Genomic DNA, 13846 nt, shown 5'->3' on the forward strand with positions numbered 1-13846 from the left:
AAGGCTATGGTAGATTTTGGATTGAAGGATATTTTACCTTTTGGTGTTCATTGATGGCTAAATCTATTCCTCTAAAATACTTTGGAAAAAATTCTTGTGCAAAATTATATTTCTCTTGGTTCAATTATTGACTCGATCCACTAGGAGCTAAAATTATTTTATAGTGGTTCTAATCATTGGAAATATTTTTCATTAGTGTTCCCTCTTGCGAAGAAATTTCTAGCCTAGAGGGTTGGGAATGGTTCAAAATTATCTTGGGAAAAGATACTATTATGTGTTATAGTCAATACATACTTTTGTTAGATAACCTGATTTGTCACCTACATGAATCCAATTATTTCATGTTAAATCAAATCAACAAACTAAAGTCTACAAGTTGATAGTCACAAGGGTGGCTCTTTGCTAAATATCAGGCCTGATTGGGGATTTTATTCCTACTTTGCATACATTTATATGTGAGTTAGAAATGGATCGGTTTATATTAACACAAGACTATGATTCTTTAATCTAGAGTTTGAATGAAGTTGGAGGGGTTTTCACAATAGAGTTAGGATATAAATAAGATTTAAATTTAGAAGTAAATTCTAAGTGGTGTTGGTCCAATATTTAGAAGACAATTGCACCAACTAAAACAAAAATATTGATGTGGCATACTCTTATGGGTAAAATCCTTACTTGCAGTCAATTTCTTAAAGTGGAAATAAGGCCTGGAATATGTCTCCTTTGTAGATCTAGAGAGGAAACCAGTAAGAACTTATTTCTCCATTGTTTTTACTCCATTCAAGTCTTAGTAAAATATGTGCTACAAAACATTTGTCTATTGGTTGTCTGTAGCTAAAATCCCTATTTCTATTATAAATAATCTCAGGCAAAAAATGTTCAGCTTCCTATGGAGGAATGGTAAAATAGTAAGAAATGTATTCACCTAGCCTGTTGGGACTCCCTGTCTAAATCAAAAGTCTTGGTGGGTGGGGTTTTAAAAATATACATTGGTTTGGTAAAGCTTTGGCCCTAAAAATTATGTGGAGAGGCCTATTTGGTGTGGGACTTTGGGGCCAATTTTTAAAGGAAAAGCATCTAAAAAGAATGTTGGTGATGGAAGTTCTTAGAGGAGAAGCAAACAAACTTGTCAAGAGGGGATCCATTGTTTGGAAGGCCCTTATTGACTCTCTCCCATTCCTTTTTAATTGGCTTTCCTAGAAAGTTGGGGATGGTAAGAAAGTGATCTTAGGAAAGGACCCTTTTATAGGTGGTTCTTGTGTCTTCAAATTATCTTTTGATCTGATCCAATGCCTAAATGAAAAATGCCTCTTCTCCCTCCATAATGCTAAAGAATGGTCTTTTCTCTATCTTCTAAGAACTACTAGTTGATTTATGCTAAGTTGGGACTGGATGGTTCTTTGGTAGAGGAGTGGAACTCTTTCATGAAGGAGCTAAATTATCAATGGGGTCTATTTAAGTAACTCCAAGGACTTCCAACTCTGGAACTGTATTCCTCCTCAGGTAAGGAAACAGTTGGTCTTAGTTAATATGATGCAATAGCCCATTCTACAATGGTCCAAGATTCCAATTGGTGGAACAAATTTATTTGGAAATGGAATATTCCCAACAACCTAAAATGATTCACCTTGCTTGTTCTTCAAGACAAAGTTCTAACCTAGGAGAACCTGCAAAAAATATGCCTCACTAGACCAAACTATTGTTTCCTATGAAAATAGTTCGATGAATTTGTTGACCTATTGCTAAGAAAATTTGGCATGCAATTCTTCTGGTTTTGAGCATTAGGGATAATCTAGATTAGATCTCCTTTGAGGCCTTCTTTTTCACTGGGGGAAGTAGTATAAAACATTTTTCACTCTAACTATTTCTGCCTATTAACTCCCACTAAAGAAAAATTTACAAAGTTGCATCAACCAAAATTAGGATTTCCCAAGAAACGAATATGGAAACTGATGTGAATCATGTAAATGGTATTGGCTTGGATTTTGAACAAGAGATTCATGTGGTAAAGAATGCCTCTGATGTCATTAAGCTAAACTAGAATCTGCATATAAAGAAAAACCTCCATAGTGGAAATAATGAGGAAGGTCTAAATAAGACTTTGCTCAAGCGTGTCTCAAAACTTGAGAAGAAGAAATTAGCAGCAACAACATTGTCCAATGAAACCTTTACTGGTCTGCAATGAAGGAAACAACACTATTCTGTGAAGGATGCCTTAGTGTTTTTTAGCAAAGGTTGGTGTGGGCTTTGTAAATCTGACCTGTTTGTTTATAAATTACACCATTGTTTTGAACACTGCAGAAATTCAACATATGTTGAAAGAAAATTTACAGTGGATGAGGGTGATCATTTGAAGTATGAACCAACCAACAGATCTCCTTCAGTTTTCCAAAGAGACTGTACCCTAAATAATTGTAGTCCACTCTTGAAATATTCAAATAAAAAGCAAAGGGAGCTATATCTAACATTACTATTATTCCCAGCTGAAAGGGTAGATGACCCTATTTCTAGTGAAGGGGACATCTCAGTTGAATTTTTAGCTTTATATGGAAGTGTTTCTAATCATCTTCATGACCTAGGAGGTGTTCTTTGGAATGAGATGCAACAGAGTAGAGGAAGCCTTAATACATATGCACCCTAGACATTGTCTTCTATTCCCATTCAAATTGAAGCTCCTCTCCGCATGCATAGAAAAGGCCCTGAGAAATTGTTGTATGTATGTGGACAGTATGGAATCAATCAATTTCAAGAGGAGAATAACAGAAATCTTAGTTTGCAGAAGGAACCCCAAAATCCCACTATTGAATCAGTACTCATGGCCTCTGAAATGTTCCATGGTGTATATCCCTTCAAGAATTTCATTATCATAAAGGCAGACTTTTATGAGGACTTTCAAGACAAGCCTCTTCCATTAGGTGATCTGCCTAAAACACATATGCAACTAGAATCACTTTTAAGACCCACACTTATCTGACTCGACAGGCCAATTATTTTTAAAGATAATCCTTTCCTAAGTTTGACATGTGTTTCTAATCTTGAAGGATTTCTTGAAGTACTTTCTGGTAATGAATCTAGTGGGGGACTACAGCAAGAGGAGCCTATGAAATCATTGTAATTTTTTAGGGGAAATAGCACCCTTGTTAAGAGTGAAAAGGGAAAGGATATGATTTGCATTGTTTTGGTTGATGACACTTGTGAAGATAATAAGGTTAGAAGGAGAAAATTTATTAGATAATATCCTAAAACAATATTAGGGGATGCAGTGCAGGCTCATGAACACTAATACGTAAGGCATGGGAAGCATGTGTATATTCTTCCTATGTATGAACCTGTTATACTTATGTTACAAACAAAGAGTCCACCTAGTAACCTTTAATAGAGACTAGTTGTTGTTTCTTTTGTTAGAGACCCATAATATTTGTTGGCGAGAAACATTAATAGTGTCCTTACAACTTTACCTGATATGCTTGATATGGATCCTTGGGAGGCAACTGGTAATAATCACAAGTTAGATGATTGTTTAAAGAAAGACAATGAGAAGATGAGAGAAATTCACCTATGTGCTGCAATGAATCCAAGCATAACAACAATTTAGTATCCAGTAATCTCCAAATCAATAGATCTTGCAACTCCATCGTAGCTCATGTATATGTTAGTGTCATAAAAAATATGACTATTGCAAAATAATCAAACAAAAGGGATATTATAGAATTGAAGAATATAGAACTTTACACTAAAGTGGAAACTATAACTAGCTTAAATCAACTACATAAATCATCTTCCATAAAGGAAGAAGTCCTAAGAAGGCTTGACTTGCTACTTATTGAACCAGACAAAGAAAATGAATAGAAGCATCTTACTGCATTTAGAATATCTGTGGATGAAAAAGAGGGTACAACTATTGAGTTATCAACAACAGATAGGGTGAATACAATTTTGGCCCTCACATATCCATATTCTAAACCTGTTGATTTTAGGAGACCTGGTCATACCTTCCCTTTGAAATGCAGAGAAGGGGGAGTCCTATAGGGATCTAGTCATACAGAAGCATCTATAGATATGCCAACATTACCAATATTAAATCCTACTGTAGTGATTTATCAGATAGTTGATGATAATGGTTCAATGGCTCACTTATCAAGGTTGCAAAAAATTGCAAATGAGCATAATTTACCACTTATATCTATTGTAGATCTTGTTAACAAGAAGAAACATGAAAAGTTGATTGAACTAAGTGCTATTGTTAAGTTTCCTATAATGTTGGGACTATTCCAGGCATATTTCTACCATTCAAAGTTGGATGGCATGGAACATATTGCCATGGTTAAGAGTAAAATGGGTGATGGACTAGATGTATTGGTGAGGGTTCATTCTGAATGTCTCATGGGAGATATATTTGGGTCGGCTAGGTGTGACTATGAAAACCAACTAGCATGAACTATGCAATAGATTGAGCTAGTTGGGAGAGGAGTGTTGGTTTACTTGTGTGGTCATGAGGATAGTAGTATTGGTTTGGGACACAAAATGTGAGCTTACAATATTCACAACGAAAGTCGTGATACTGTTGAAGCTTATGTGGAGGTTGTTAGCTGCTTTCTGACTCCCATGAATAACAGTGCTAAGGAATCTAAAAAGAAACCCAACCTTCACATGTTTCTTAGCAGATTGAACAAGAGGAGCATCAAATGTTTTTACAAATGCAGGTTCTCTTAGTGCTTTTGATATGGCATCCTCCACAACTGCTTGAGATGGCTGGTCATCATATATGAACAAGGTCTTCATGATTATATCAACTAATAGTCTATTGGTAGCTACCAGGAACCCTGGAGTCTATTGGTAGCTTTTTCTTTGTCATAATATTTATAAAGATGAGGCCTTCATTACATGTGCCAAATTTTATATTGATATGGACATGGGCAAGAGCTTGCCAAGTGTGATTCACTTGAGACATGTACTATTTTGTACAAACATACTCTAAGCACTAGTGACATAATAAAAGAGTTTGAAGTAATTCGAAGGGAATTAAAGAAAATATCTAGAGAAGTGAAGACCAGGAGATAAAATGGGAAGTAAAAAACACAGAGAGGAGGAAAAAAAAAGGAAAGAAGAATGAAAAAACATGAAACCTTGGAAAGACCACTTAATTCCACTGAAAGTCAAACAACTGAAGAAATAAAAAATACTCCTTCCAAAAAGGAAAGGGACAGTAAGGATATCAATACACATGGTAAGATCTAGTAGTAAGTTGTGGCTTCACCAAGAGTATGAGGTTGTTGTCAAGAATAATGATAATAGATTGTGTAGCAAAATAGACAAATGTGATATGTCCAACAGTGTGTTGCGGATGAGAATCAAAACTAGGTGCAAATCCTAGGTGATTTTGAAAGGGTAAATACACTTCAACTGCTGCAACTTAGCCAAAAGGAAGGATTGTTGTAATTGATTTTGTACACTACCCATAATTATGTGCCTTACACTTCCTATAAAAACACCCCTAATGATTGCCAAGGGTGCATATCCCTTTGCACACTAATTTTCCAAATGCCCTGTTTCAGAGAAGATCTTACAATTCAAAGGGACGTTTTCATATTCAAATATGTTTCTCCCACAAATAGTCCTTTAGCTTCAAGTGGAGTTAAAGTTGGTAAAGGTTAAGTCTGGCTTAAAATCCACATCCAATATTGTGTATAAGAGGTTGGTTCATTTTATTGTGAGCTTTTCTAGAATCAAATAAGAACCCAGAGTTTTGCACCTAAGAAAATACACATTCATTCCAAGGCTCTAGTAGTAGGTCGGGGAGGCTAACCCACACTATGACAAAAGATGACAACTCTTCAAATTGATAAAATCTCAAGCTCTATAGTTTCATAAACAAAGAAACCTAACTAACCAATCCTATCATCCATGGATTCTCTTCAAATGGTAAGCCTCTGTCTGTAACATTTGAGAATAAAAACAAGAAATATTCCATCAGGACAATTCTTACTGCTACACAATGTTTATAGGGTTTTTCATTAAATTTGATCCATTTAGACACTATATCAAAAAATTGTTCGAATAACTACCACACCTCTAGGAATTGATCCCATAGACTAATTGTTATCCTGGGAGCATGGGATTAAGTATGCATGCAAGATGACATTACTGATTTGGAATTTTATTAATGGCAACAAGTTTTGGTGCATTGGAAAACCTTTACATGGTATCAGAAACTTGATCTAGGTTCAATTCCTTTGGTTCCCACTCCCTCTACATACACTAAATTTTGCAATGAAACCCCCTAATGTAAGCACCTCATGTAAAAAATATTGGATGCTACAAATTTTCTTATGGTTATTTTTCCAACATGGATTAAATGTGGCATCTTCTTATTTGTCAAGCTATACATGTTTTGTCATGTTGAGTAACCACGTCATAAAAGAGGTTAATGATGAAGGCTTTAATCTACGTTCGTTCATTTCACAAGTCTCTATATTCTCATAGTGTGAAGAGCATAGATTAGCTTCCTATAAGACTTGAGATTATGCTCCGCAACATTAACACATCTACACAATTTTGTTGTGACAATTAGAAGCCCTTAAATAGGGATGTGTTTGAAATGGGTCTAGGTACGAGATCTAGTTTCAGTTTGAACATTACAACACATAAAAGTCATGAGTTTTGTAGGTATACATACATACCTTACTTGAAGTCCTTTTCTATTTCCTTCGAGAAGTTAAAAGAATGGTCAAAGACATGAAATTTATGTGTAGATTTAGGTGACATAATTGCATAGATAATTGAAGGATAGTTTCAGAAGTTGAACAACATATTTCAAAATGGTTTTCCTCAAGTTCATTCCCATCATGGTGGCACTGATTGGACAGTTGAGGATGTAAAGGAAAAAATCAACAAATTGTTGGAGGAATATGAGATAGGGATAGATATTGGAGAAGCATGTCAATGTATATGGGACTATAATATGCCATTCTCCCCAACGAGGTTGTGAAAAAAGCTTTGGTTATGGTAGTGGAGAAAAAAATGATAAGTTGTTGAATTTACTATAGGAATGTTCAAGTGAAGGTTTTATTGCAATAAATCAGATGATGAAAGGTTTCACAAGGGTAGCTTAATGACTTGGCCTTGGATATTCCCAAAGCTAGGGAAAGGTTTTCAAGTTATGTTGAACAGGAAAAAGTGAATGGCTGGCTTGTGCCATCTTTCACCTACAACACAAAATATGATCCCACAGAGTCAAATGGGGACATGTCTTCATGAGCTTAGAGATATTTCCATGCCTCTCTCCATATGGTCAGCAAAACTAGTGTCAGTAAATGGACAAGTATGGTTGTAGAATTCATCTTTGAGGGTATCTTTGGAAATAGGAATGGGATTTTTATTCAAAAATGTGTCAGAACTGAACTCTAAGATTTTATAGTTAAGTTATATGTTTTGGCTTAGAATCTCATGGATTCCATAAAAGAATCCAAAATACATTAATAATGACAATGTAACTTGATAATAGATAGAAGTACATGTTATACATGTACAAAAGATTCTTTAACACGGTAGGGATTAGTTTTCTGAAATGAAAAATTGAATGCAAGGAGGAACAATTGTTGAGGTGAAAGTAACCAAGATATAGTATAGGGACCTGGTGATGTGTCTATATAATATCAAATGGTGTTTTTAAAAAGATACAAAAGTCTTGTATGTTCCTAGCTTCAAGCAAATTTTTTCGCTTGTAAGTTGAATCACAAAAGAAAACATAAAGTAGATCTTGCTGAGAAGAATTTTCTTGACCAATGTTACACCAAGTTTCAGGGAAGCGGGGCAACGAGAAGTGATTTTGGTGATGGATAGAAGGCACCCCAAAATTAAACAATGGACCTCAGAATGGGGGTAGAAAAAAAAAATTAAAGATACAAAAATTGTTATTACAAATTAAATATGCAAAAGCCTAAAACAATGAAAATGTTAAATCCAAAAAGTGAAGGAAATTCAAGTGCAAGTAACTTATAAACATACATGATAAATTATGAATGATAATATTCACAATTCCACATGAAACATAAACCAATAGCATTCATAATTCCATCATATGGTAAAAGGAAACTAATCAATATACAACCAACACCATTCATAATATCTTAGGGAAAAACCCCTGCATCAATTTACAGGGCCTCATCCTAGTAGCCAACAGGAAGGTTTGTCTGGTACAATTCCTTCATAATCTATGAGAACTGCTACCCAAAATTCTACAAATTTTAGTGTCTTTAAGCTGGTTCCTATGTGAGAGAAACCTCCAAAAAGTGCACCAGCAGAGAAACCTCCAGAAAGTGCACCAGCTTGTAAGAGAAATTGATCCTACTAAGGTTTAGCCTTGGGGATACCTAGGCAAAATTTCAGTCCTAGAGCTAGGGCTTGAGATTCCCAGAGATTCCACCATTAGAATGGCCTCACATATGGAGAGGGAGGGGACCCACCAGCATAATCGACTAGTGAAGATCAAAAATTTTCCTTGGCCCAAATTGCTGGGAAATTGATTCCCTAGGTGACCTAATGGGGCTAGACTTTGGAAAAAGGGGAAAATTGGTAAAATGATGGTTGATATGATCATCCTTTTTATGGAACTAGTGACTAATCCACTTGGAGATATGGAGTCAAGGATGTTAATGAGTAAGGACTTGGATTCTTGATCAAGGCGGCCTAGAAAGTCAACTTCATCCAATATAGATAGTAAGAAAAGAAAAGTGAGTTTCAAGCATTTATACTTTAAAGAAAATAATGGAAGCTTCTCGAGATAAAATAATATCTGGGACATTTCATTCAAATAACATTGGCCCATATGTTTAATAACTAAAACATAGCTCAATTCCACATTAAAATAATGCAACAACTAGCCCTAATTTTAGCCATATGCGGAAACAATAATATCTCAAGAAAAATAATATCTCAAGCAGTTATCAAAGTAAAGAGAAAGAGATTAATTGTATTGCCCTTAATTTCTCAACATGGTATTAGTGGGTAGGTTCAATAAAGGGAAAAATAATATCAACTCCCTCATGCAACAATTAGCAAGTATGGGTCAGCAAAAAAATGTAGAACGAAGATCTCGGTTGGAAATAGATCTCAGAAGGCCTTAACAATTGCGTAATTATCACAGTGATAATTCTCTCTTCCTTAGTGGGACTCCTTTTTGTGAAAGTTGTCAGATTCATTACTCCTATGGCAGAGAGGATTTATGAGATCCTACAACAGTGCTAACTCGGAATAATTATGGCAAGTAAAGACTTCGAAGTATACCACAGTGGGAAGACTCGTCTCTAGCACCTCGGTTCATCCATGTAATAACTTTGTTGCAATGAACAGTAGTGGTTAATGTTACAAGAGGCGGATCTACTTTTTTCACATAACTATTATGGTCTCAGTTTTAAAATCACAATGTTATACCCTCTCAACATACCCTTAGTAATGAAATTATATCTTTGTTGCATACTTGATGATCACTGTATCATTGAATATAATCTCAATCTTGATGAAAAGATGTAGAAACATCTTTTGACAAAGATGATCAGTCTCAGAATTCTAAGAGTATTAGAAGCAAGAATGACTATTTCAAGTTAAGTGTATCAATCTCAGTGGACTTGTTTCATAACAGTCAATGTATACCTATGATGAAGAAGGGCTTAGAACCCTCACTGTATTTAAATAGTCTCATTGTCTCGGAATGAGATCTCACAGTCTAGAAATATACTCTTGGCATACTAGCTCGACATTACCATAAAATGAATCTTGGTGATTCTTGACATATCCATGATATAAAGGAACAAAACTTGGTTTGAGATAAGGCTGCAGTCAAAGGTGAAGTTGCAGTCAAGTATGAAGTTGTAGTCATGGAGAGGAGCCACAGTAGAGGGTAAATGTAGTGATAAAGAGGAAGCCATAGCCATAACCTAGGCTATATGGAGCAGTAGTAGCTTCGATGAGGATGTAGCCATGATCCGAATTGGATCCATAAAGAATAATCAAAGCACCATCACTGTATCAAATCAGGACAAATTCAAGAGAACGGAGCGATCAGGAAGACCTCTGAACAATGGCAGTTGGAAACCAGTGAGGAATGACGAGGACCTCGGTCAAGGTGCGCTGACTGAGGCCTATGGAGACTATGCAAGAGGCTAAAATAGCACCTGGGAAGCATGGATTAGGAAAAGGAGGCAGTTTCGCATTGCTAGGCAAAACCCCTGGAGAAGGAGAGGCCCCGAGTGCTCGTCTGCATGGTAGCTAGGAAAACTGTGGGGAAAAAATGCTAAGGGTTGAAGGCGGGACCCATGCTCCAAAATCGGCGGTATTTATTGGGGGCACCCTTAGCGGTAAGTAGAATTGGAGAAAAACAAGCGATTCCACTCAGCGCCCAACACATGCCAAGCGGAGGAGAGAGAAAACCACTACTCATCGCATGCTAACAGTCAATCAAGTCAACTATGCGAAATGAGAGAATGACATCGGATCTGAGGGATCCAAATCTAATGGCGGAGATCGCGCCCGATGGGGAAACCAGATTTGACAAGGGATTGAGATGCGATGTATAAGGATTTGAGGTCCAATTTGATCGACAAGTCATTTCCCAATGTAACTGAAGAACCGAAGCAACGAGGAAAAGTTGGCATAGTTCATAGGAGGACAAGTGGCCACTCCCTGTGAGCCATTGAGGATGACACAGAGACAGGGGATTCCAAGCGAACAATAACTGGCGATTCAATGGAGGCAGAAGAGGAGACGAGCAACCATGAGATTGACTGGCTTCCAAGCCATGAACAAACAGAACAGAACACACAAAGAGGAAGAGAGAACAGAAAGGAGAAGACGAAGACAAAGAACGAAGAGACAGTGAAGCAAAGAGAAGAAAATAGAAATATAGGGAGCCGAGTTGACCTATAGGATAAGGCAGCATTAAGCCATCCCTAAGAGGAGCTATTGGGGAACTGAGATCCACATTGGGTTCCTCCCATTGAAGACCAGAGAGGTCAAGAGCTGGTAAGGAAAAGAGTCTGTGCACTCTAGTGGCTTAGGGAATCCAATAAATCACCTTGCTAAGCAATTCTGTTCCAGGAGACTTAGTTTGAGCTCCTCATTGTAATTCTCCACTTTAAAGACACAATAAAGAAGGCCACCACTGAAAGCTAGACTGGAGACATAACCCTGGAGGATAGGGTGAACTCCTTATTAATTTGTTGTGTTCTTGTTTTTGCTTACTGTGTTTCTCTATTGTTTTCTATTTCCAGTGTCTGTGTATTTTGAAAACTATTCGATCCGTTGCCTAAAATAACATAGACACACACTAGCACATGAGTCTGTAATAACTTTGTTCAATAATTAATTAACTGAGGTCACTCAAGAGTGATTTTCAGATCAAGTGGTATCAAATCTCTAGGCTATAAAGGTTAGACAAGCTTATGTTGGTTTAGCTGTTGAATGCTAACTAGATCAAAGATCAAATTAGGAGAAGGAGAGTTGGTCGAAACTAATCTTGAAATTGGGAGAGTCTATTCTTGGAAGACAATGTCAGAAGAAGGCTTTGTAGGGCCAAACCCTCAATTCATAGATAGTTTCCTAGCCATAAAATCCATGGTAGAGGAAATGTATAGGTACTTTAGAAAACACAAGGATGAAGATTCATCAGCCTCTAAACAAGACAAAGGAGAAGATGAGTCACATTTCCATGACCACTCTAAAGGCAAAGGGAAAGAAGAAAGCTTTCTCACACCTCCTAATATCCCTGTACATGACAAGAAAGCATCTTTGATTAAGCTAGATGTAAAATTTGATTTGCCTATATATGATGGAGAGTTTAATGCAGAAAAGTTAGACAATTGGATTAGACAAATTGATGTTTATTGCAGAGTGCAGAGTATTGATTCAGACAAGATCAAGATTCAATTGGCAAGCCTATGCCTTGGAGGCATTGCCTTGGTTTGGTGGGAACGCAGGACCCAAGCTGACTTGAAGAGACATGGTAAGACCATCTCTGTCTAGAGTGAATTTGTTTCGACAATAAAAAAGCAGTTCTATCCATTGGCCTACATGCAACAAGCCATGATGGGTTGGCAATCTCTTCGACAGTTGAAAGGGCAAAGTGTGCAAGGGTACACTCAAGAACTTAGGAAGACAAAATTGATTCTAGGCATCTCATTAGACTCACCAGAAACTCTTTTGAAGTACATTGGTGGTCTATAAAGCTACATGAGGTATACCATCCTCATGTTTAATCCCACTAGTATAGATGAGGTTTTTGTACAAGCTACTCATCTAGAAGTTAGAGGAAATAATGGAAATCCAGAAGTTGGGGGATCATCCCAACCCATTGCAAGCAAGAATAAGGAGAAAAGAAAGTAGAAGTGGAAAGCAAGGAAGGCTAACACTACATAGAAAAGAAAGGCTTCATGCACTCACTGTAAAAAGGATGGGCATGATGATGAGCATTGTTGGATTTTGCATCTAGAGCTGAGACCTAAGAAGTTTGAGGGCAAGAAGAAGAAGACGGCTGCAACTATTCAGAAAGATTTGGGGTCAGACTCAAGAGATGAAACAACTATTGCAACCAAAGGTATAAAAGGTAAGAATTCTGAAGCATCTACTAGTAATTCTGCACAATATATTATTGATGAAGAAAATGAGAGAAAAAGACATGAGCTGTTCCATATTCGAGTTGTTTTCAAACATCCAAAGATTGATATTTTGTTTGATAGTGGCTCACAAGTAAATTTAATTTCTAAAGCAATTGTAAATAAATTGGGATTAGCAACTACACCTCACAAGAAACCATACCCATTAGGATGGTTGAATGATAAAGCACAACTACAAGTGACTAAACAGTGCAAACATGAGTTTTCTTTTGGGTCAACATTTGTAGATGAGGTTGAGTCAGACATAATTCCTTTGGATATATGTGGAATTGTTTTAGGACGTCCTTACTTGTATGACAAAAAAGCTATTTTCTATAGAGTTGAGAACAAGTATCTACTTGTTAAAGATGGAATCGAATACTTTGTAAGAGCTCATAAGCTCAAAAATAATTATACTCTCATAAACTCAGGGCAAATGAAATGAATGATAAATTCATGTAAACAATTCTTATTGATGGTTGTAAAGGAAAAAAAAACTTGATAAAACCAATGTATTTGAGGGCTGTAATGCTGAACAACAAGCTGATTTATAAAAGGTTGTTTCAGAGTATGATATATTGTTTCAAGAACCTAAAGGTATGCCACCCAAAAAGGAAATAGTACATGATATTATTTTGCAGCAATATGCTCCATTACCTAACATTGGAATGTACAGGTTGTCTGCTTTAGAGAATGCTGAAATAAAGAAGCAGGTGCAGGAGTTTCTCAAGAAAGGGTTCATCAGATCTAGCACATCACCATGTGGGTCACCAATCGTTTTGGTGAGAAAGAAAGATGGCTCATGGAGAATGTGCATTGATTACTGAGCACTGAATAAGATAACAATCAAGAATTGTTATCCCATTCCTCGCATAAATGATCTTTTGGATCAATTGAAAAAAAATGTTTATTTTTCCAAGCTAGACTTGCACAGTGGATACCATCAGGTTAGAGTTGCAGAACAAGATGCATGGAAGACTGCTTTCAAAACAGAGCATGGATTGTATGAGTGGTTGGTTATGCCTTTTGGCTTAACTAATGCTCCTACAACTTTCATGACATTAATGAATGATGTACTCAGACCTTTTCTCAATGATTTTTTTATTGTGTATTTGGATGACATTCTGATTTTTAGCAAAACATGGGAAGAACACTTAAAGCATGTTAAGCAATTAGATGTTTTGAAAAGAGAAAAACTT

The sequence above is a fragment of the Pinus tabuliformis genome, chromosome 2_2 (assembly GCF_031772625.1).
Source record: "Pinus tabuliformis cultivar Carrire ecotype Pingquan chromosome 2_2, CPIR1, whole genome shotgun sequence".
NCBI classification, from domain to species: Eukaryota; Viridiplantae; Streptophyta; class Pinopsida; order Pinales; family Pinaceae; genus Pinus; species Pinus tabuliformis.